Source organism: Zonotrichia leucophrys, chromosome 2 (assembly GCF_028769735.1).
Source record: "Zonotrichia leucophrys gambelii isolate GWCS_2022_RI chromosome 2, RI_Zleu_2.0, whole genome shotgun sequence".
Classification (NCBI taxonomy): Eukaryota; Metazoa; Chordata; class Aves; order Passeriformes; family Passerellidae; genus Zonotrichia; species Zonotrichia leucophrys.
The window spans coordinates 111,554,277-111,577,088 of NC_088171.1; the positions used below are offsets into that span (position 1 = coordinate 111,554,277).

Here is a 22,812-nt window from a genome sequence, read left to right on the forward strand (position 1 = left end):
AGGGGAGTGTATTATCATATTGTTAGCATTTTAATCAAGAGTAATGTGAAATTCTCTAAAGGAAAATTGAAACAGTTTATAAGATGGCTTTTTCTGCAGTTCCCAAACATTTCCCCTGAAGAAATCCACAATATTCAATTCTGGGATAAAGTTGGGAATGAATTGATAACCTTAGGACAATCTGGCAAATTATCCTCAGCTAAATTTGTGTTCTGGAGTTTACAAATTCGAACAGCATTACTCAAACAAAAGGAAATGGAGAAAAAGCCAAATGTAAAGCCATGTGCCTCTGCTCTCCCTGTTCCTCCCTCTCCCTCTAAAACCCCTAAACCTCTTTCCCCAAAAAAATCCCGAGCACGTGTTAGCTTTTCGGAGAGCAGTGATGTCCAAAATGGCCCCCAGTCCCTAGGGGGTGCACAAGATGGTGGGTGCCACGTGGCATCTTCCCAAACCTGGTCTTCTTCTTCCCAAAATCCTCTTAAGCATCCCAAAATTCCTGCCCCATCCCCCTCTCCTCCTGTTCCTCGTGACACCTTCCCCCCTCCCCCCGCCTTTCCTGCAGTACCCTCAGCTCCGCCCCTCTACTCCTGCCAGGGGGCGGCTGCTGACGTGATGTCACCAGGTGACCCCGCCCTCTGTTCCCACGGTATCCCCGCCCCCTGCCAGCCCCTTGACCCCGCCCCCTGTTCCCACGGTATCCCCGCCCCCTGCCAGCCCCTTGACCCCGCCCCTTGTTCCCACGGTTTCCCCGCCCCTTGCCGGCTCCCTGTCCCCGCCCCCTCCCCGGGTTCCCACGGTGGGGACACACCCACTGCCTGTCCCCAAACCTGTAGCTGTGATCCCAATGCTTCTGATTCAAGGGATACAGAGCAGGGGACAGCAGACCCAATGCATGGTGCCATGTTGTCACTGGCCCCTGTTACGTTTCAGCCTGCAGCTCAAGCTGGAGCAGCCCCAACTGCTAATTGGAGTTCTTTTGGACGACAATTGATTAAAGAGATCTGTAAATCTCATAAAGAATATGGTCCACACAGTCCATATTTCCGTGGCCTTTTAAATTCTGAATTAAGTAGGACTATTGTGGTTCCACATGATTTAAAACAATTGTTTTCATGTCTCATGACATCCACGGAATTCAAATTATGGGAATCAGCATTGAAACAACTGCTAAAAGATGCTCTCTCAAGCTTACAGGCTGATCCAAACACAGCAAAAGACAACAATGGTAACCTTATTACTATTGACCACCTCTGTGGTGAGGGTCAATGGTCTTCTCCCTCAGTCCAAGCTGCTGCAATTCCTGCAGAAACACTCGAGAAAGTAAAGGAAGCAGCTGAAAAGGCATTCTTTTCCCTCCAACCTGAGGGGCCTTTTGAGCCCTATAGTAAAATCAAACAACTACCATCAGAGCCTTTTGTGAAATTTGTAGAAAGGCTAACTAGAGCCATTGAAATACAAGTTAAAAAGGAAAATGCAAGGGAAGCAATTTTAGAAGAAATAGCATTTACAAATGCAAATGAACAGTGTCGAGCAGCAATCCTGAGCCTTCCTATGGAACCTTCCCCTACATTAAAAGATATGCTTCTAGTCTGTAACAGGAAAGTGCCTCTGATGACTGTAGCTGAAGACACCAGACCAAGGCCGCTGCCAAGACCACCTCAGCGTGTTGCTGTTGCCAGCCCTGCACCTTCTCCCTCAGCACAGCAGTACCCTGGGCAGCAGCGGAGACTGGCAATGGTTGAGCCCACTAAACCATGCCTGCTTTGCAATAAGCTAGGGCACTGGAGTAACCAGTGCCCCCTGAAAAGGGAATTTGATGAATTTAAAAATAGCAGGGGAGGAGAACTGCAAGCCCTCCCTGGGGGTCAACAACAAAAAAACGAAGAATAAAGCGCCAGCCTGCCAGGCGTGCAGACATAAAAAGAGCAGGCCAAGAGAATAAGGGTAGCAAAATAAATCAAGCGCGCAATAATATTAACATTTGTGTAAGTGAAGCAGGTGCTTCAAAGACCAAGTCTGCTAGTCCACTGTTAAATGTGAAACAAAATAACCTTTGTTATGATTTAAGTGATTCTGTATTAACCGCATCTTCTGTCAATGAGCCTTACAGGTTGCAGCTGACAGAGTCACTCCACCTGAAGGACACTGACTGGCATATTGTCTCTGTAAATCCTGAACAGAAAGGTACTTGGAACCAAATTCGTTGTAAGTACATCATCACTGGGGACAAAAACACACCACAAGAGATCGAAATTGCTCCGGGACTGACAACATCAGATCCCAAGCAATTTGTTCTCAGCCTGCACTGTTTCCACCCACCCCTGTTTCTTCCTAAGGGACAAATTGTTGCTCAAGCTATCCCTGTGCCATCTTTACCTGAAAATGTCGATAAACAAGGGCCCACAGTCGCCCGGGTCCAAGTTATTGGGACAGATAAACCCAAATTGTGGTGCAATGTCAGTGGGGGTGGGGAGTCTAAACGCATTGAAATGCTTGTAGACACAGGTGCAGACTGCACAGTGATTCCAGTACAAGACTGGCCAGCTCACTGGCCTTTACAAAATGTTGCTGGTCACCTTCGAGGTGTAGGAGGTCTGCAATTGGCAAGGCAATCCAAAAGCATTATTCAATTCGAGGGTCCAAACGGACAATTGGCAAATATCCGTCCATTTGTGTTAGATTATTCAGAACCTTTGTTAGGGAGAGATTTAATGGCCCAGTGGGGTGTCACAATTAATATTCCAGACTCTCCACAGCATTTTTGTGCAGCAGTCATTAAACAACAGCGCCCCACCCAAAAACTTAAGTGGAAAACAGACGAACCAGTTGATGTGAAACAGTGGCCACTCAGTAAACAAAAAATAAAAGTGCTTGAGGAACTAGTACAAGAGCAACTAAGAAAGGGCCACATTGTAGAGACCATGTCCCCATGGAACTCTCCGGTGTTTGTCATCCAAAAAGCTGACAAAAAGAGGTGGCGACTTCTCTGTGACCTCCGACAAATTAATAATGTAATTGAAGATATGGGTTCTCCTCAACCTGGTATGCCATCCCCAACAATGCTTCCCCAAGATTGGAAATTAGCTGTTATTGATATTAAAGATTGTTTTTTCCAAATCCCATTGCACCCTGATGATGCACCGCGTTTGGCATTCTCAGTCCCTTCTATCAATTCAGAAGCTCCTATGAAAAGGTACCATTGGACTGTTCTTCCTCAGGGCCTGAAAGTATCTCCAGCTATCTGCCAGTGGTATGTCTCTTCCCTGCTTTCCCCAGTGCGTGCAGCCGCAGAGAAGGCCATCATCTACCATTATATGGATGATATCCTTGTGTGTGCCCCCAATGATGATTTACTAACACATGCGCTTGACCTAACGATCGATGCATTGATTGTTGCAGGGTTCGAGCTCCAGGAACAGAAAATTCAAAAGATGCCACCTTGGAAGTATTTGGGCTTAGAAATTGGAAATAGGACCATTGTTCCTCAAAAACTAGAAATCAATCCAAGGATCAAGACCCTTGCGGATGTCCACAAGTTGTGTGGGTCTTTGAATTGGGTAAGACCATGGCTTGGTCTGACTAATGAAGACCTAGCCCCTCTTTTCAATTTACTGAAAGGGGGAGAGGACCCAGGTGCTCCTAGGTCTATTACCCCAGAGGCACGGAAAGCTCTAGAAAAGGTTCAGATTGCAATGTCCACAAGACAGGCCCACCGATGCCGGCCTGATCTGCCATTCAAATTTATCATCCTAGGTAAGTTGCCACACCTCCATGGAATTATTTTCCAGTGGGAGGAAAAACAAACACCTAAGGCAAAGGACACACCAAAAAAGGACCGGGACCAGAGGGACTCTCTCTTGATCATAGAATGGGTTTTCCTCAGTCACAAAAGGTCCAAGAGGCTGACAAAGCCTCAAGAGCTGATAGCAGAACTGATCCGGAAAGCAAGGACCCGGATCAGGGAGTTAGCAGGATGTGATTTTAAGTGCATTCACATTCCAGTTGAGTTAAAATCAGGTCAAAATACTATGAAAATACTGGAACAATTGTTTCAAGAAAATGAAGTGTTGCAGTTTGCTCTGGATTCCTACTCAGGACAATTTTCGGTAGCACGGCCCGCTTGCAAATTGTTTGAACAAGATGTTCAATTTACTTTAAAATTAAGAACTGCTCTAAGTAGGAGACCTTTAAAAAGGGCTCTGACTGTCTTTACAGATGCGTCCGGGAGGTCCCACAAGTCTGTTATGACTTGGAAAGATCCTCAAACCCAGCAGTGGGAGACGGACATTGCTGAGGTGGAAGGTTCACCTCAGGTTGCTGAATTAGCTGCAGTTGTTAGGGCTTTTGAAAGGTTCTCAGAACCATTTAATCTGATTACAGACTCTGCATACGTGGCAGGAGTAGTATCCAGAGCAGATCAAGCAATACTGCAAGATGTATCTAACATTGCACTTTTTGAATTGCTTTCCAAACTGGTAAAGTTAGTCACTCACCGAGAGCAACCCTTTTATGTGATGCATGTCAGGTCACACACTGACTTGCCAGGGTTTATTGCTGAAGGCAACAGAAGGGCAGATGCTCTTGCTGCGCCTGCAGTGATGGCCACTCTCCCAAATGTTTTTGAACAGGCAAAAATCAGCCACCAGCTTTTCCACCAAAATGCACCTAGCCTGGTTCGCCAGTTTAACATCACTCGAGAACAGGCCAAAGCGATTGTGGCCACGTGCCCAAATTGCCAACAACATGCACTCCCTACAGTGAGTACGGGAGCAAACCCTAGGGGACTGAACAGTTGTGAACTGTGGCAAACAGATGTAACACACATACAGGCTTTTGGACGGCAGAAATATGTTCATGTTAGTGTAGATACCTTTTCTGGAGCGGTCTATGCTTCTGCCCACACAGGAGAATCATCTATTGATGCTATTAAGCACCTCTTACAGGCTTTTTCTTTCATGGGCATCCCCAAGGAGCTGAAAACTGATAATGGGCCTGCTTATAGATCCAAGGAATTCGGGAGCTTCCTGCAGCAATGGGGAGTAGAGCACAAAACTGGCATCCCCTACTCCCCTACAGGTCAAGCCATTGTAGAAAGAACTCACCGTGATATTAAAAGGGTCCTGGACCAGCAACAACAGGTTCTGAAGGTAGAACCTCCCCACATCCGGTTATCCAGGGCACTATTCACAATCAATTTTCTGAATTGTTCTTTTGACAGCCTGAACCCACCCATCCTACGCCACTTTGGGGGGAACAGTCACAGGTTGATGAAAGAAAAACCTCCAGTTTTAGTAAAGGACCCTGAGACTTGGAAAATGGTGGGACCTTACAAACTGGTTACTTGGGAACGTGGATACGCCTGTGTGTCCACCCCCTCTGGTTTAAGGTGGGTTCCTTCCAAATGGGTAAAGCCCTATGTTCCCAAAGTCTCAGAGAAATCTGCAGAAGCACCCCAGGTTGCTCACGCTGCCTGGAGAAGAAAACGCCGCGCACGTTCTCTGGAGGAAATTCCATTTAAGCCTCCTATCTGGAATAGTTTGTAATATATGTTTGTCTCAAGTTTTTGTACCAGTTTAGATCCCACTGTTTGTGTGTAGCCTCGAGACGTCATGAGACCGAGCCTGCTCCTCGTCCTACTCGTGATCATCCCACCTGCAATCTCCTACATAGTACCGCAGCCCAAACCACGTATAGACTACCTTGACAAAGGCTCTCAGACATCAACAGAGAAACTGACAACGAGCTGAATAGACTTTTCAATGGCTGGGGACTCTCGGGCTGGTTGGGATCTATTCTGAAAACTGTAATTTTAGTGCTGTTTATTTTAGTTGTAGTTATTGTAGTTTTTAGCATTGTTTTTGGAGTAATCAGACGCATGGTTCTCAAGTTAATCTCAAACTCATCTCCCCCTCCTGAAGTCTACCATTTGGAAGCCCTCAGTGCTCCAGTGGATGACCTGGAAGCCTCAGTAGAATCATTCTGCACCATAAACACAGCCCTCTTCTTTTTAAACAAAACTAGGGGGAGATGTTGTGGTGTGTTGCAATATCCTGTTTTACCTTCTCCCTTCCCCCTCGCCCCTCGCTGAGTGTGCCCTGTCAATCAGGCTAACATACCAGCAAGGCGTCGTGTGATAGGTGTCCCTAGTACCTTGAGACCCTGCCCCTTCACCTGGTTGGTGACTCACCTGTCCCCTCCCCTTCCCCTGTCCTGAGCTTAAAATGTGAATGAGACCATGCGGCTTTATTCTGTTACCAGCAGTGGCCCAGTGCAGACGTATCTGTACTCATGGAATAAACATCTGGCTACCTTCTAGCAGAATCCGCTCCCTTCTTTTCTTCACCATCGCCAGAAGCTCTCCCCTGAGGAGAACGGAGTCCTGTCTTGTGCCCCGCTGCATTCTGCCACCAGCCAAGGTATCTTTGAGGTGAAACACCGCAGAGCTGCCTGTGGCCCAGCAGCGAAGGTCAGAACTGGCCAGGGCACCATCTAACTGGTTATATTGGGATACATATTCCAATATAGTAAAGCACTGGAACATGTTGCCCATAGAAGCTGTAGATGCCCCACTCAGGGTAGTGCTCAAGTGTAGAGGGATAGAATATAAGAAAAATAAAGATAGTGTAGAAAGTAATCTTACCCCTAAGGAGTTGCAGCTGGGCCAGTTATCAAAGATTAGGAACAGGACTGACTTTAACAGGCCACAGCTGAAACCAGTGAGAAGAAGAGTGTTATAAAAGAGCGGGGTGGCTGGTTGAGAAGGGAGCTGGAGTCAGTGGGTTACTTTGTGAAGGAGAATGAGGCAGTGCTCTGAGGAGCTACCCACGAGAAACACCAAGAAGGTATGAAACTTTTGTGATAAGGAGACAGCAGTATGGAACCCCTGCAATGAGATGACAACACTCAAGGCCGGGTTGGATGGGGCTCTGAGCAGCCTGGTCTAGTGGAAGGTGTCCCTGTCCAAGGCACAGGGGCTGGCACTAGGTGATCTTTAAGGTCCCTTCCAACCCAAGCCATTCTGTTGTTCTGTGATTCTACAATTATTTGAGATGAGACCTTGTCAAACTGGTCCAAATTCCAGTTGGTGGAAAACAGCAGAAATCCTTTTTTACTCTTTCTTTGGTAGGCCGAGGTCGTGCCTTGGAGGTGGGAAACACACAGCATGCTGCTGATTTTGATTTACAGTGAACATTTCACATGCATCGAGTCTTGCTCCTCTCCAAGCTGCCAACCTGCAAACTGCCTTGGGTAAAGCATCCAAGCTGTAGTACCTTGGGTAGAGAGAACACCTGCTAGCCCATGAAAGTCTGGATTATTTGTCTTTGCACAAAAAGCTTTAAAAGAAGTGGCTGCAAGAGAAAACATACAGGTCAACTTACCTCAAATAGTGTAAAGTTGCCTCTTAAACTATATGTAATTTGGACACTCCAGGGATATGTCTGACAGCAGAAGGAATTAAGAAAAAGTTTATTGTTTCTGTGTACAGGAAAATATTTTGAACGTAGAAAGGGGCCAAGGGATTAAAAGCATATTTTGTAAGTGTTTATGTCTTTGCTCTTCATAACTTACTGAATATGAAAAAATAATTAAATTATTAACTTCTCAATGTATACAACTTAAAAGGAGGAGATTTCGCAGAAGTTTGGGTAAATGTTCTCTTACTGGGACTTCTTAAAATGAATTAATTATAATTTTAAAATTACAATTAACTTTTAAAATTACTATTCAAAGTAATTAATTTTAATTTTTTTTCTCACAGCATAATCTGCAGGAACCATGGTGTTTGAATCTCAGTAGGCCTGCTCTAGTCCTAGGTGATTCTTAAAATAAATCTGTCATTATTACTGGTGCACATTATTATTAGAAGTGTAAGTTTAGGAAGGACAGAAACTGGAGGTAAAAGTTTGCACATTTACATGATGGGTGCTCAGTGCATTATTGCAGTTGAAGGAAACAGGGATTACTTTGAAATATGTTCCAAATGTTCTACCAAATGTTTAATTATCAAAATATAATTGATTTTGATATGGCATCAAGCAGTCAACATCAGAGATCTGCATTGGTAATTCTCTATTACAAAAACCCAAACAAATCCAAAGCTAAAAATTTCAGCTGTATTCCTTACCCAAATGGAAATGGCTTTCACCTGAAGGTAAATATTGAGTGTACGCTTTTAAAAGAGGTACTGGCAAGAGAAGCCTGTTGTTCAGGCAGTCACAGGTAATATTCAAAATGCTCTAAAAATGGAATTTGTGTCTTTGTGAGAGGCAGCATGGCAAATAATCCTGTTTTATGGTCTGAGAGGTAACTGTGTTTTCCTGTTTCTAGAAAAGAGCGGGATGATGTCTGCTGATAGGGCTAATCACAACAGCAGTGGAGGTGCTGAGGTTTTTGATTCATCAGATAATTACGTCTCTCATCAAATGGAAATGGAACCTGGTGGAAAACTATTTGCAGGTGAGGAAGAGAAAGTCAGAGTGACATTTTCTGTGTTAGTTTATTAGAATATGCACAGTGTCAAGTCTTAACAGCCTGAAGGTGCTGCCTGTGGAGGGGAGTGTGGAGATCAGATCCCCTTGTGGTCCTTTGTGTTGGTGTCCCTAGCTGCAACTTGGCCCACAGTACAGTATAATATCTGATTTTGTTCTTGTTATGGGATTGTTGAAAGCAGTCTTTAACACACTGTTACCTTCCTCTTCCTCTGTGGACACCAGAGCATGTGCTGCTTTAGGTCTGGGTGCTATCCAAGGGAAGGGATTAACTTTCTTTAAGGTACTTAGTGAGTGTGGACCTGGTATGAGACATGTTATTTCACACTATGTCTGGGTCAGTTTTATTTTCAGTAATAGATTACTGAGGAATTATTCATTTATCCTTGATGGCTGTCATTATCTCTGTGATAATTGGAATTGTGGTTGTAAAAATCACTGAATTGATAAAACCAATGTAAATCTTAAGGCATCTCTGACCCTGACTGCTTGCTTTTCCTCACCTGTAGAAAGATGGTAAAATTTTCACTTGGTTTGTGATATCTATGGTAGATGGTATAAATATTGAAAAGTTAATTGTGAGGAGGGGCTTTTGAGCTGTTGTTCCAGCTGAATCCTGACCAGGCAGGGGCAGGAATCCTGGCAGCTGGTGCTGGGAGCAGCCTGTAAAACCATCAGTCACACATGCAGCCAGCAGCACTTTGTGCAGGAGGAGGCCAGGGGCTGGGCTGGCAGTGCTCTTGTGCTCAGCAGCCGTGGCAGGGAGCTGCCAGAGCCAGCCCCCAGCACTCGGCAGAGAAATTCCCCCTGACTCCCTGACTCGGCAGAGGCCACAGCCCAGAGCATGTTGCTGAGGAGGGTGCAGCTCTGCAGATTTGGGGCTGGGGGTCTCTCACTGAGGCTGGAGCTAGGCAGATGAGCTCCTTGTCTCACAGATGTGGAGGGATAGCTGACAGTGCTGTAGCACTGCAGTGGCTGGATAGAGGCTCTGTAGGAAGGCCACACCATAGTTAAGAGTGGGAATGGTTGGAGCTCTGCTTTGGGAAGAGACGAGTCAGCTGAGAGCTTGCAGATGTTGGAGGACACACCAACACATGGGGTGGTGTTGTGGATGACTGCTGTGGACTGTGAGGAATCAGACAAAGCTGTCATCAGATATTTGGAAGAAGTCTTGTGGTCACTGGCCCACATCTTTGTGGGAGTCTAGCCAGATATCCCAATATGTGCTGGAAGGACAGCACATCAGGACACGAGCAATCCACGAGGTTTCTGGAGTGCATTGATGACAACTTCCTGATAAGGGGATCAAGAAGCAAATAAGGGGACACTCTGCTTTACTTTGTACTTGCAGAGAAGGAAAGACTGATCAGGATGTGAGGGCTGAGGGCAGCAGTAACCATGAGATTGGGGTGTGTGGGATCCTGAGATGAGGGGAAAAGGTGAATGACTGGACTCCAGGAGAGCACCTTGGTCTGTTCAGGGATTTGCATGGAAGAATCCCTGGATTCTCCTGGATCATCCTCTCCTTGTGAGATCATCCTGGAGAGCACTGGGGTCCAAGAGGCCTGATTGGTTTTCATCTGTGGTGAAGAGCTGTCCATTCCAATGAGCAAATCAAGCACAATCAAGCATGGATTTACAGTGGACAACAACTTTCTGCAAGGAAATGACTGGAACAGTGGCTGTTCTTTATTTCAGCATTTGCAAGGCTTTCATCACTGTTTTCTATAAAAGTCTCATAGACAAACTACTGGTGTATGGATTAGATGTTTGGACAGTGAGATGGATTTGCCTGGCAGAACTGTTGGACTCAAAGCATTATAACCAGTGGCAGGAAGTCCACCCAGAGGCTGGTCCTCAAGAATATACCCCAGGGGTCAGTCCTGGGGTCAAATGCTGTTGGATATTTTCACTAATGACCTGGATGATGGGATAATGTTTTGGTGCACCCTCAGCAAACTTGCCGACAAAAGTAAAAATAAAATGAAGCAGTGCTTGATAGACCACGACTGAGAACAACAGCCTCCTGGGCTGCATTCAGAGTGTTATCAGGAGGCTCTTCCTGCCTCTTCAGTACTGGTGAGGCCACATCTGGAGTACTGGGGCCAGTTCTGGGCTCTCTAGTGCAATGGACTCCATTATTCTGTGGACTCAAGATAATGGAATAATACCATCAACTGCTGAAGGACAGACCTCAATCACTTCACAGAAATGCAAGGGAAGAATTATTCTGCAGAACAGATGGAAGCTGTTGAATTTATCAGAGGAGATATTAAAAAAAATGAACAAGTTTAGGTTTTCCATGAGGAAAGCATATATAATCCTCTTGGAAAATTATTTCCCTTTTCTTTAATATACAAACTACATGTAAGTTTATAAAATATATAAACAGTGGATAAATACACATGCAAACGTGTATATGTGCATTTGTATGTATATACAAGCATGTGTGTATATACACACACTAAAGTATAAGTAAATAATACATAGAAAGAAACCACACTTTGACTCCAGGTCATCACAACAACTGTTACACACACTCTTGGTCCTGCTCTGTTATAAAATCTGTCCTATTGTATTATTAATACAGAAGGGCAGGAGGGGAGCTCTGGCATCAGTACAAACATGTAATTCCTGCCCTGGAAGGTCTCCCCATCTGAATACTCCTTCAGCTGCAGATGAGCAAAACTCCTTTTTGTGCACTTTGCTTTGCTGTCTGGCCGTGCTGCATGATGCATTTACAGAACACTTGATGGGATGTGCTGCTGGGAAGGCTGTGACTGTGTGCCCTCAGAAACACCAGGGATGTGCTTGACCTGCACCCACAGCGTGTCACAGCTGAGCCCTGCGGAAGGCAGCAAAGTGCGTGGGAGCTGAGGAGGTCTGGGGACAGCATGGCCGTGGTCAGCCCAAGCACAAATAAACCCACCAAAAACCTGGGGTGGCCAAAACATGTGTTTTGAGTGTGAGAATGCCCAGTCTGAGAGATGGCCTGCTGGTTAAAATAAAGCAGGAAACAGTGAGCACACTTATATTCTGCTTACTAATAACAGCTGCAGCTTCATTAAGGTAATTACTGATCTCAGACTTTGAAGGCTCCATTCAGGTGAAATGCCTGAAGACTCTAGAAGAGTGTGGTTTTGTGCTTATTCTTAAGGTACTTGAACCCTGCTTCTGACCTGAAAAGGGCTTTGAGGAGTGACCATGTTTCCTTTATAGTGTTTTTAGAGATGGGCAGGAAGTCCTGGAAAAAACCCCATGACTTGGCTCTGATGTCATGATTCACCTTACCTTTATTTACTCCCTTCCTTCTGAAGAGCCTGCATTGCTTGTTTTGGTTTTCCCCTGCCATGTATCTTCTGCTTGCAGAAATTTGTAGTACAAAAGATAATTGAAAAGCCAGACCTGGTCTGTAGGTGCTGATGATCTGGCTGTGAGTGCATCTATCTGGGCTAGTGGTTCTCTCTCTGGGTTCTGTGTTGGCAAGTGTTAGGTCTCCTATGCAACAAGTCACTAACACTGTGATAAACCAAATCTCTTACTCTTCCGTATGCTTGTTGTTTCACTATTTTATTAAAAAAAAAAAAGCACAAAGCCTCGATTATACAACCCTAACACTGTGATAAACCAAATCTCTTACTCTTCCATGTGCTTGTTGTTTCACTGTTTTCTTTAAATAATTAAAAAAAGAGCCTCAATTATACAACCCCACTGGAGAGGTCTTTCTTGGCCTTCAGCCTAAATCTGGATTCCACCACCCATAACTTGTATACAAGTGTCTGGGGTGAAATCAGTGGTGGTGGCAATGCAATTTACACTTAGCATGTGGTGTTTATAAAATAAATACAAGTGGCAGCTGGTATAACTCATGAAAACTCAGTGTTTGGAAGGGGTCTAAGCCAAAGACCATCAGTCCCTATAAAAGTTCCTGTTGGTTTTACATTGATCATTTAGCTGTGCTATGTGGGTATTGCATGCGACCCAGGTTAGCACTTTATGAGGCACCAAAGCTAAAACATTGAGCCTTTCTGTCATTTACTGTCCTGCTGTGTTCAATTTAATTATAGACAGGCAATTAACAGCATAGGTGAGAGAAAAAGTGAGTATTTTACTAGATTTACCCCGAAATGCACCAACAGTAGGAACAGGGAATTCGCTGTTACTGTACATACCATAACAGAGCAGGTTTAAACTTTCTAAAGACTGAACTGACTGGACAAATCACAGGGGTTCACAGGTACACCTTGCCCCACAGACAGCCTGTGCAAAGATGAGAGGCTGATGGGCTTCAGGTATCAGGATGGAGGCTGGGGCTTGGGACAGGGGCCCGTGTCAGTTGTTTCCCTCTCTCCTTAGCCCCAGTATGTGTATGGCAACACTGTCAAGAGCTTGAACTTTTGTGCATTGCCAGAAGTTATATGGGCATCTGTGTTGGCTGCTAATTCTGGGAAAGTTTGTTTGTGAACAGAGCAAGGTGAGGGTCACACTGAAAAATTGTCCACAGACACATCTAACACATCAACATCTAATGATTGTTGACTCTGTTTCCTTTTTTTTCTTTTTCCCCTTTGCAGTTCTTTTGCCAGCAGCTTTGCTGTCTGGCTTGCCAGAAATCATTGGGTATTTTGAATGGCACTTCTATTCAACATCATTTTAACATCAAGACATTTTAGGGACATTTCTCTCATGCATGATGGCTGTAGCCTGCAGGCTCCTCTGTGAGCCAGAAGGTCCCATGATCCATTTGGGGTGAGAAATAGCAATTCTCAACGTTAAAGCTACCAGGCTGAGGGTATGCCTTTGCAACATCTGTCTTAGTAGCAGCACTGACTTAAAAAATGCCCTGCACCAGGGGCTCTTTTCACCTGTGCTGTTCCCCATCCCTTTTTCATTAGCACAACTATTCGTGCCTTGCAGTGAGGGAAAAGATTTGTTTGCTGCGTGTTTTAAATGCTGGCTTGGTTCCCTGGTACAATTCCCTGAGTGATGCTCAGCAAGCAGTTATCTGGATAACTGCAGTCAGTTTTGTTCCTGCAAAGCCACCTGCCACATAGCCATGGCCTGTTGGCTGCTTTACATCTCATGTTTTCACCTGTGCAGAGTCTGTATAAAAATAAAGCTGGTGTCAAGTGGCTTCACACAACAGGGACAGTAATTTTAAAGCCGCCTGCAGATGTGCCCTAAGTGGCTGTGCAAGGTGCAGACTGATGTGGTCTGTGTGTCCAGCTTGGGAACAGCCACCAGGGCCAGCTGAGGGCAGCCACAGGGACCAGGTGCTGCCCTGCAGGTGGCAGATTGCAAGTTGGGTTGGAGCTGCTTGTTTCCTGCAGTGGTGTTGCACCATGTTCCTAGGTGGGGAAAAGCAGAGTTTATGGAAGGGTAATGTTTTTATGCTGCCTTCTTATGTGCAAAGGAAGAGAATCCCCATGACCCTGCTGTTGTCTTTGGCCTTGTGAGGGGGAGACAGGAGGCTTGCCTGGTCCTCCTGTGTAGGTCAGAGAGGATCTTAAAATTTGCTATGTTGCAACACAATCAAATTTAGTAACTGTGGGCCAGATTTTGGGGTTTTTGTTTGCTTTGGAAAGTGACATAATTTCCTTTATTCATCATTCAGAGGAGAATCCTGCTGCACTGTATTATCTGTCTGGAAGCCTATCTTGAATAGAGATGGTAAAGTTGGTCTCTGCTAAAAGGATATAGATTGTTTGTTGGCTGTTTTGCTGTTTTATTTCTGATCCACTTTGGGGTTGGAAAGTATTTATCCTTGAGGTTTGTTCTCCCTTCTTCACCACCCTGACCAAACATGTTTCTCCCCACTAACCATTCACATTTTCTGTTGCTCTGTTGGTTTATCCGTATTTATTTATTTGCACAGAGGTGGGGGATGACTCAGATGTTCAGAAATAGGAGCGCATGGTTAGTCAGAGGTGGCCACAAACATAGACAATGCTTCCCAAGGGTTAGCTCTCCCTTTTGGCTTCTTTTGTTTTCTTTGCTTTCAGACATTTGTCTCCAGGAGCTCAGAGACTGCAGCTGGGATTTCTTTTTTTCCTTTGTGCGGGGTTGGTAACCGTGATTTGTGAGCCAAAGAGTTGAATCATATTTCCATGAATAAAGTCATCACAGTATCAACGTGATGCCTTTTCAAAACACAGGAATTAAGAGCTAGTTTAATTTAATTTAGTTGGAACCCTCCACCATTTTTATTAAACATAAACACAACGTAAGTTGCTAAAAGCCTCTGAGAGATTTATTAAGGCTCCTAATTTAAGTCTTGTAGAAAAGTCTTCCAAGATTATACAATGAATAGATTTTTCATTCCACTAAGGGTTTGGAATTTTTTTTCCCCATTTAAATGTAATTTGAAGTGCTGCCTGGGAACACACTGTAATAATTTAAATCATCACACATCTTCTGTTAGAAGTAGGGCTGCTCTGGCTGCCGTGGTTGTTAACCTGGGAACAGATGATTGGAATTATGGGCTCCAGTCTGATGTGTCACCACACTTGGGCAGATATTAACATGCAATTCTTCAGAGGCATTTCATGGAGTACCATAATCTCTGCAAAAGAGACACTGAAGTCTCTGATAGTCTCTGGTAGCTTCCTCCTTTATGTCAATGGGACTTTGCATATTTAAAAGACATGTTCAGCATTTTCCATGTTTAAATCTGTTGAAACCAACCTGGCTTTGCTGCTGAATGCCAGCTAAGGCTCTGTCCTCCTCTGCCTTTAACTGATTTATGAATAATTTACCAGAGAGTGCTCTTAATTATGCAACATCACTTTTAGTGCTCCCCTGGGTCGTGGCCTGAGCCAGCTGCAGTTGGACACCATTGGCATCCACCTCCTGATCTTCACCAGCTGATAAAAGATGGGCAGAGATGTGGGGCTCTGTGAGGGCCACCCTGCCATGCCCTTGGTGCCCCAGGGCTGTCTGGTGAGTCCCTGGTGAGCCCATTGCATCTGGAAGGGAAACAGAGATGCTGCACCAGCAACCTTTCAGCATTCCTGCTGTTTGCCACATTGGAATGGGGAAAAAGCCACCCACTCTAATTAGAAGAATTAAAGATCTTTAATTAAAAGAAAGTTCACAAGTTGTTTAATACAGAAGACATTTTCCCATTGCTCTCTGGGCTGTATAAGAAGGGAGAAACAGCAGGATTTTTACACATGGACTTCATCCTTAAATTAATGATGCTGTCCCAGGATAAAAGAGATTATGGGGATTGCTCAATGTTCACAGGGGGTCTTTGTTTTATTTTTTGAGTTTTGAAAAAGTAAATTGTTTGTGACACTTTCTTAGTCTGGCTCTTCTCTGCTCATGTGTCTCTGTGAGATAATGCTGGTAAACTCTCTCTTTTGAACAGTTCTATTGAAATTAATTACATTAGCTTCCAGGAAAGAAATTGCAAACACTTTATGACCTCTGGATGATATTTATTGTCATGTTAATTTACAAAACTTTGGTTTTTTTTTAAAGTAAGGATAAAATAAAAAATCCTGTGTTAATTTCCTCAAAAATAGAATTCTAATGAACAGTCACTTGTGAACTATCTGTAGTGTAAAAGTGTATCAAAAAGCATCAAAGGGAAGATATGGGATGTCCTTTACCTTTAGCGTTTTAAGAACAGTAATTTAAATAAATCTGAGATGTGCTGGGATCCCAGGACAAGAGAAGAGAACCTTGACTCCATGTTTCAGGAGGCTGATTTATTATTTTATTATATATATTATATTACAAGTAAATTATATATTAAAACTATACTAAAATAATAGAAGAAAGGATTTCATCAGAAGGTTTGAAAGGAAAGAAAGGAATGATAATAAAATCTTGTGACTGACCAGAGAGTCTGAGACAGCTGGACTGTGGTTGTCCATTAGTTAGAGACAACCACATGAGACTAATCAAAGATGCACCTGGTGCATTCCATAGCAGCAGATAATCATTGTTTACATTTTGTTCCTGAAGCCTCTCAGATTCTCAGGAGAAAAATCCTGGCAAAGGGATTTTTCAGAAAATATCATGGCTACACAAAAGTGTCTTAACGCTTGTGAGTTGGGAAATCAGTCACGAGGTTCCCTGTGTGACTTTACTGGTGAGCTTTGTTAAGGACTTTGACACAACCTCATTAATTTTTTCACTTTCTCTCCATTGTCCTCACTGCTACCTGTCCTTGTACTGTTAAAACTTAAGAACATTATAGAAAAGTTAAAAGGGCCTCCAGATGATTAGAGACAACTCTGATAGTGTTTTTTTATTCTGAGAATTTGCTGTTTGTTACTATTTAAAATACTCAAGTGTTTTTTACACTCATTGACTTCAGCTGGTACCGAATGCTCAGCACGTCTACAAATTACCCCTGAGGTGTCAGGTAGCACATCCAGAGGATGCAAGTTTTATAAGCTTTTGAGCACTATTGATTAGTTCATTAGATGCATCAGCATCACTCCAGTAACCCCCTCAAAGGCTGGACTTGACTCTGTTTTTCTAAGACAGAATTCAAGCATAATTTTATTTCCCCCTTCTAAAGCCTTTCCTCTGTTTTGCACATTGTGGCCTCCCTTAAAAATGTAACATTTGTCTCATGCAGGATGTTGTTTTAATGGAACAAAATGGGTGTTTTGGAAAGAAAATTATGTTTTGTGTATGAAAATATATAATACAAATGTTTAAGGAACACTTCCATTAATGCCTTTTTTATAATATTATAATTATTTTCCTTCCTCTTTTTTCTCCTTTTTTTTTCCCCTTTACTGGATCTGTCTCACAGTGCAGATCTCTGCTGCTTGAGCTCCTGGTGCTGCTTACAGCAATGGAGTTGCTCCTTGGGGCACATGTGGGCTCCACACCTGTACAGGGAGGGGACAAGGCCATGTTCCATGTGGCTTTCTCAGACATTTACAGACTGAGGCAGCATGCTGAGCCTTCAGGCTGCAGGGCTGTGCTCTCATTCTCTAGTGAATCCCCAGCCGTCTCACCACTTTGTCACTGCATATCTCACTCCTGAGAGTGCACTATTCCAGGATGGGAGGTGGCACATCTGCCTTGGGCTGTTTGGTGCTAGCTCAGCAGCTCACTGTCCCATGACACCCGTGGTACCCAAATGGTGCTATCCCCAGGCTGAGGATTTTATCAAGGCAAACATGTCTGAACCCACATCCTAGAGATGCAAGGCACTGCTATAACCCCATAATATACCAGCAGGCTTTGAGAGGAAATTATGTTGTATTTTGTTTCTCCCTTTTTACCCCTGTTACCCACATTTTGTCTCTTCTACCTGTAGCAGGCACAGTTTCATTACAGCTGGTGCACGAGCAGGCACAGATTTGGTATTTTGTGCTGTCATCATCAGACTCTTTGTAGAAGAAGTGGGACATCAGGCTGGCCAGGCAGACCTGCTGCTGCTGCTTGGTGGCCATTTTCACAATGCTTCTCTTCTCTTCTCTTCTCTTCTCTTCTCTTCTCTTCTCTTCTCTTCTCTTCTCTTCTCTTCTCTTCTCTTCTCTTCTCTTCTCTTCTCTTCTCTTCTCTTCTCTTCTCTTCTCTTCTCTTCTCTTCTCTTCTCTTCTCGGGGTCATTTTGGATTTTTGAAGCTGAGAAAAGAGTTCTGTTATGGGTATATACTGTGTGGGTGTGGGGGGAAATAGATGCAGGGGTTTAGGCTTGTTTCTTTCAGTGTTTTTGCTGGGGGAGTATGAGAGAAGGGGGACTGAGAAGGGAAAAAGCTCAGATATGGACAGTTATCAGATCAGTGGGTTTTGGAAGCCTTCACACTTTATGTCTGGAAATCACTTAAATACAACACAGAGTGTTTTGTTCTAAATCACAGTGAACAGACAGAACATCTACTGTTTGCTTATTAGCTATTCATGAGATAATTTTCTGTATTGGTGCTGGATAGAAGAAGATATTTTGAAGTAAAGGAAAAAGCGGAGAAGCTCTTAAATAAAACTGTCCTTCCCTTCTGCAACTGGCTCAAGCACTCTGTTGTTGTTGCAGGCATTGCTGTACTGTGCCCCTGTTCCTTGGTGCTTACAGATTGAACATTTGAAAAGATGCAATCACTGTTTGTTCCCATTTGCAAAATGGAGGTGACATTCAGCCTCAGCCACCTTTGCTTTATTTCTTCCAGCGTGACACAACCTTTTACCTTACGTCCACCTAAAAGTAGTTGCTTTTATTTTCATGTCTTTAATTCGTTTGTATTGCTCCTGATGATGATTATCCAGTAGTGATGTGCAAGTGTCAGGATCTTCACTTCTTCCAGCCTCAATACCCTTCTTTGTATTTGACTTGTAGATCACTTAGTGAGCTAGAATTAAATGCCTTGTATTCTGAATCTCAATCCACTTTTTGCTACTTTTTACTATAGGTGAATTTTTCCTTAAGTAATTTCTGAATGTCTTTCATTGATCTCTGAACTTCTTCTGGCTTGTATCCCTCTAGCAATGCAGAAACTAAAGATCCTGGCATTTTCCACATGTAGCTGTACCTCAGATGGGAAATGGGCAATGTTTCTCGCATGTATGTTCCCTGATATATTTGCTTTACCACAGCTTCAGCAGGGGAAAGTGGAGAAAACACTGGGCTTCCACCCAAATCCTTTTTGTGGATTAGTACATAGTTCAGGTGCCCAAACAGCAGCAGCTACACACCAAGAAGATAAGAGTTTGTGGCAGAAAGGTGAGGTTACCTGGGCAGGGAAGAGAAGAAGCCTTCTGAAGCCAGATTCACTGTTGAAACCAAAGTATTATGTGATGAACAGCTGCGTGCAGAGGGGAAAGTGGATTTGCTTCTGTTGCTATTTTACAATAAGCTTTGCTCTTTTAACACTCAGTTGAGGATGTTTTCTGAAAAGAGCAGTGGATTCTGTCTCCTTCTATCTTCTCTTAGTGTTACTAGGGGGAAAAGTTAGCTAAAATAATTAACGACATAACTTCTGGCAGGGTTCAATAAGTTTTTGGCTCTTGACGTGGTACAGATAAGCAGAAACATTTTCATTTCACTGAACATGAGGCTCAGGGGAAATTTTGTTTCTTGTATATTTTGTGCCATTTACAAAACACAGTTTACAGTGAATAAACTGAGTTGAAAGCTTGTGGGTTATGTTTCTCAAGAAACTGTTTGGTTTTGTTTTAGTTTCATTCTACCTAGCATAATGTTACCAGGGGATTTTATTGTACTCCAGAGCATGAGATTTTCAGGAAACTTCACTTTATTTTTACAAAGACCATAGGATTAATTCTAAAGGTGAAACTTACTCTGTAGGTACCATTTTTTTCTTGATGACTGGCCAAAGCTTGTGGTTTGTATTACAACAAAAACAAAAAATAAACTGTGCCACCTTTCATTTATAGCCGGTGGAATACTCTCTTGACTCCACCTTTACTGCCACACACATACAATGTAATGTGTATATTCTACTTGAAAGCAAATATCTCAGTATATCTTTTCCTTAGCAAAAATGGAGGTAGGGAGAAAAACCAATAAAATTCTATATGCTTATTTTTAGTTTTAGTGCAGGATTGGAATTAAGTAGAATATAATGCAAATATATATTTGGATTCTGAGGTAAATAAACCAGATCTTTTTTCTACTTCAAATAAAGCTTGTTCCCTCTGTATTCCAATACCTTAAATATTAGATCTCTTTAAATCCTTTGGAAAAAGATGGATATAGTTACAGCTGTTGGTAAAAATAGCATTATTAAAGTTTTGCTTAGTACACAGGGTACCTATGTAGGTGATTGTGGTAATCCTGGTTCTAAGCCATGATGTACCTTGAGTCTGTCCCTGCTCCCTGTGACTACATGCAGGTGTTGAGCTTCTGGTGCCTGGGAATGGCTGCTGGGATTCTCCCTGTTCCAGACCCAGCTTTTCTGTCTGCAGCACCCTGTGGACCTGCTCTTGATGCCTGAATGGAATTCAACCCTGGCATTTCCCTTTTCAGGGAATACTACCCATGTTTAGTGCATTTGTTAAACTCTAAACCTGGTGCATTTGTTAAACTCTAGGCTATTTCTGGCAAGAACAAGATCAGGGACAAGAAGAAAAGGAAGGAGAAAAAATAATTTGAACAATAAGAGGACGTCACGTTCAAACAATTTAAGTCAGGCTGACAGCTGACAGTTTGTCCAATCCACTAACCCCAAGATTAGACCAATTTAAGGTTTTTTGCAGGCAGCTTTTGACATGTGACCTTCCCACATCCTGGCAGGTAGCTTTTTATACAGTTCCTATTCTATCATGACAAAAAGCTGTGTAACTCTAAACCGAGGCTAGGGAAATAATATCCTCACAGTTTTTAATAGATTACCACTGACCTCTTGACCCCATTTTGTTGCCTGGAAGATAAAATTAAAACGTGATTTCATCCTTGCTGCTTCTTGAGGAGTCAAGCAGAAAATTCAATTACTATTACAGCTGCCAGATTATGTTCTGTGCCTGTGATTTGTTGTTTTGTGAGTTGTTCTAGCTCAGCATGAATTTCCACAGTTTCACTTAAATAAATTTGCTTATAAATTATCTCAGTGCACATGGATGCAGATTGACACTTAAGAAATGAACATTCAGCAAAGCTCTGATTCAGCAGTCTTTTGAAGTGCTCATTAAAGCCATTATATTGTGTTATTTAGATGTAACCTGAAGTGCTGAGTGCCAGTGGTAAGTGCAGTTTTCTCCTATGTGTGCCAAGACCAGTGTCTACCTGCTTGGTTCCACCTCTGTGAGGTGTGCAAGAAGAGATCAGCTTTAAATGAATTAGCTGAGTTCTCTAAATCAAAAGGAAAGATTTATTTCCTCCATGGAAATTACTCTAAGGCATCAGGTTTTGTGAGAGAGGATGCAATGATTCATGTCACTGGCAGGATGCTCAGAACAGTTTTCTCCTTTCTTTGACTCAGATTAAGAACTTGCTGGACATGAACATCTTGGCCTTCATTCCAACCATTCTCCTTGAAGTGTTTAGAGGTCTTCTAGGAGCTTCCTTTTCCCCTCCTAAATTTAAAGATGAATCAAGGACATATGCAGTTCTTTAATTCATTTCCAAAATTGTCTCTTAGAAAAACAAGCAACCTTTTGGAGACTGTGCTTATCTTTGTAAAAAAAAAAAAAAATAGTTCTCTTAATTATATAACATTTACAGAGACTAATGAGGGTGGGTCACAAACTGCTGGATGGGAAAATGAATCTGACCTGCTGTACATAACAATGTGCAACAGAGTAAAGAAAACATAGGTTTTCAAAATGCATATATGTATTTAATGTTGGTAGGTATATAAGAATACAAAAGATGTTTTTTTCTTTGTTTAATTTGGTTTGTATGCTTGAAGTCTTTTACCTGTAGAGTCACTTTCCCTCTACTCTTCTACCCTGCTGACCCTTTACAGCTTGTTGGCACATAGCAGTTGTGTTGATGTGCTTTTGCATTTATTTGCAATCTATGGAGAGCTCGAATGTCCTGATAAGACATGATGGGGCCACTTTACATCTGGGCTTTGGAATTTCCATTTGGCATCAAATGCCTTTGGGGAGAGTCATGCCATCGGTAAAGAAAGGGTATAGGCAAAGGGTTCCTGTATTTTGAATATTTTAATGCTTTTCAGTTTTATGCTTTGGTTATAGCTTAAGCATGTTGTTATGAAGAACATTATGACCTTAACAATCCTATAAAACAGGTTGAGAGTTAGGTTTGTTCAGCCTGAAGCAGAGAAGGTTTTGGTGAGGCCTTAGAGCAGCTTCCAATACCTTAAGGGGGCTGCAGAAAGGATGGAGAGGGAATTTTTACGAGAACATGTAGTGATGGAATGGGGAGAATGGCTTCAAACTTAAAAAGGGCAGGTTTAAATTCAGTATTAGAAGAAATTTTTGGCTGTGCAGGTGGGGAGACACTGGACAAGGTTAATCAGGGAAGTTGTGAACTACCCATCCCTGGAAGTGCTCAAGGCCAGGTTGGTCTAGTGGAAGGTGTCCCTGCTCATGGTAGGGGCATTGGAACTAAATGATCTTTCAGGTCCCTTTCATTGCAAACCATTCTGTGATTAAATGCGAAGAAAGAAAATCTTCAGAACTTTTCCACTGCCCTTTTAGTAAATTGAGCATATTTGAGATTCTCTGGAAGTCTCTTTAGAAAATACCTACTTGTCAAAAGTTTTCTTTATTTCCATTATTTTTGAGGAATTGTTTCTGAGGGGTTCTCCAGTCTTTTTAAGTGTTGAGATAACCTATCTGTAAAGAAACTGGTGCACACTGAAACCCCTTTCTTCTGCCCTCTTACAGGCAGACTTGCCAGTATGTTTAATGTATTCCATATCTGTTTTTGT

General features: G+C 43.0%; 1 pseudogene; it reads left to right on the forward strand.

Moving 5' to 3' along the window:
• Positions 1–6,797: 6,797 nt before the first annotated feature.
• The window catches only part of LOC135442934 (chloride channel protein D-like), a 76,724-nt pseudogene continuing 60,709 nt past the window's right edge, over positions 6,798–22,812 (forward strand).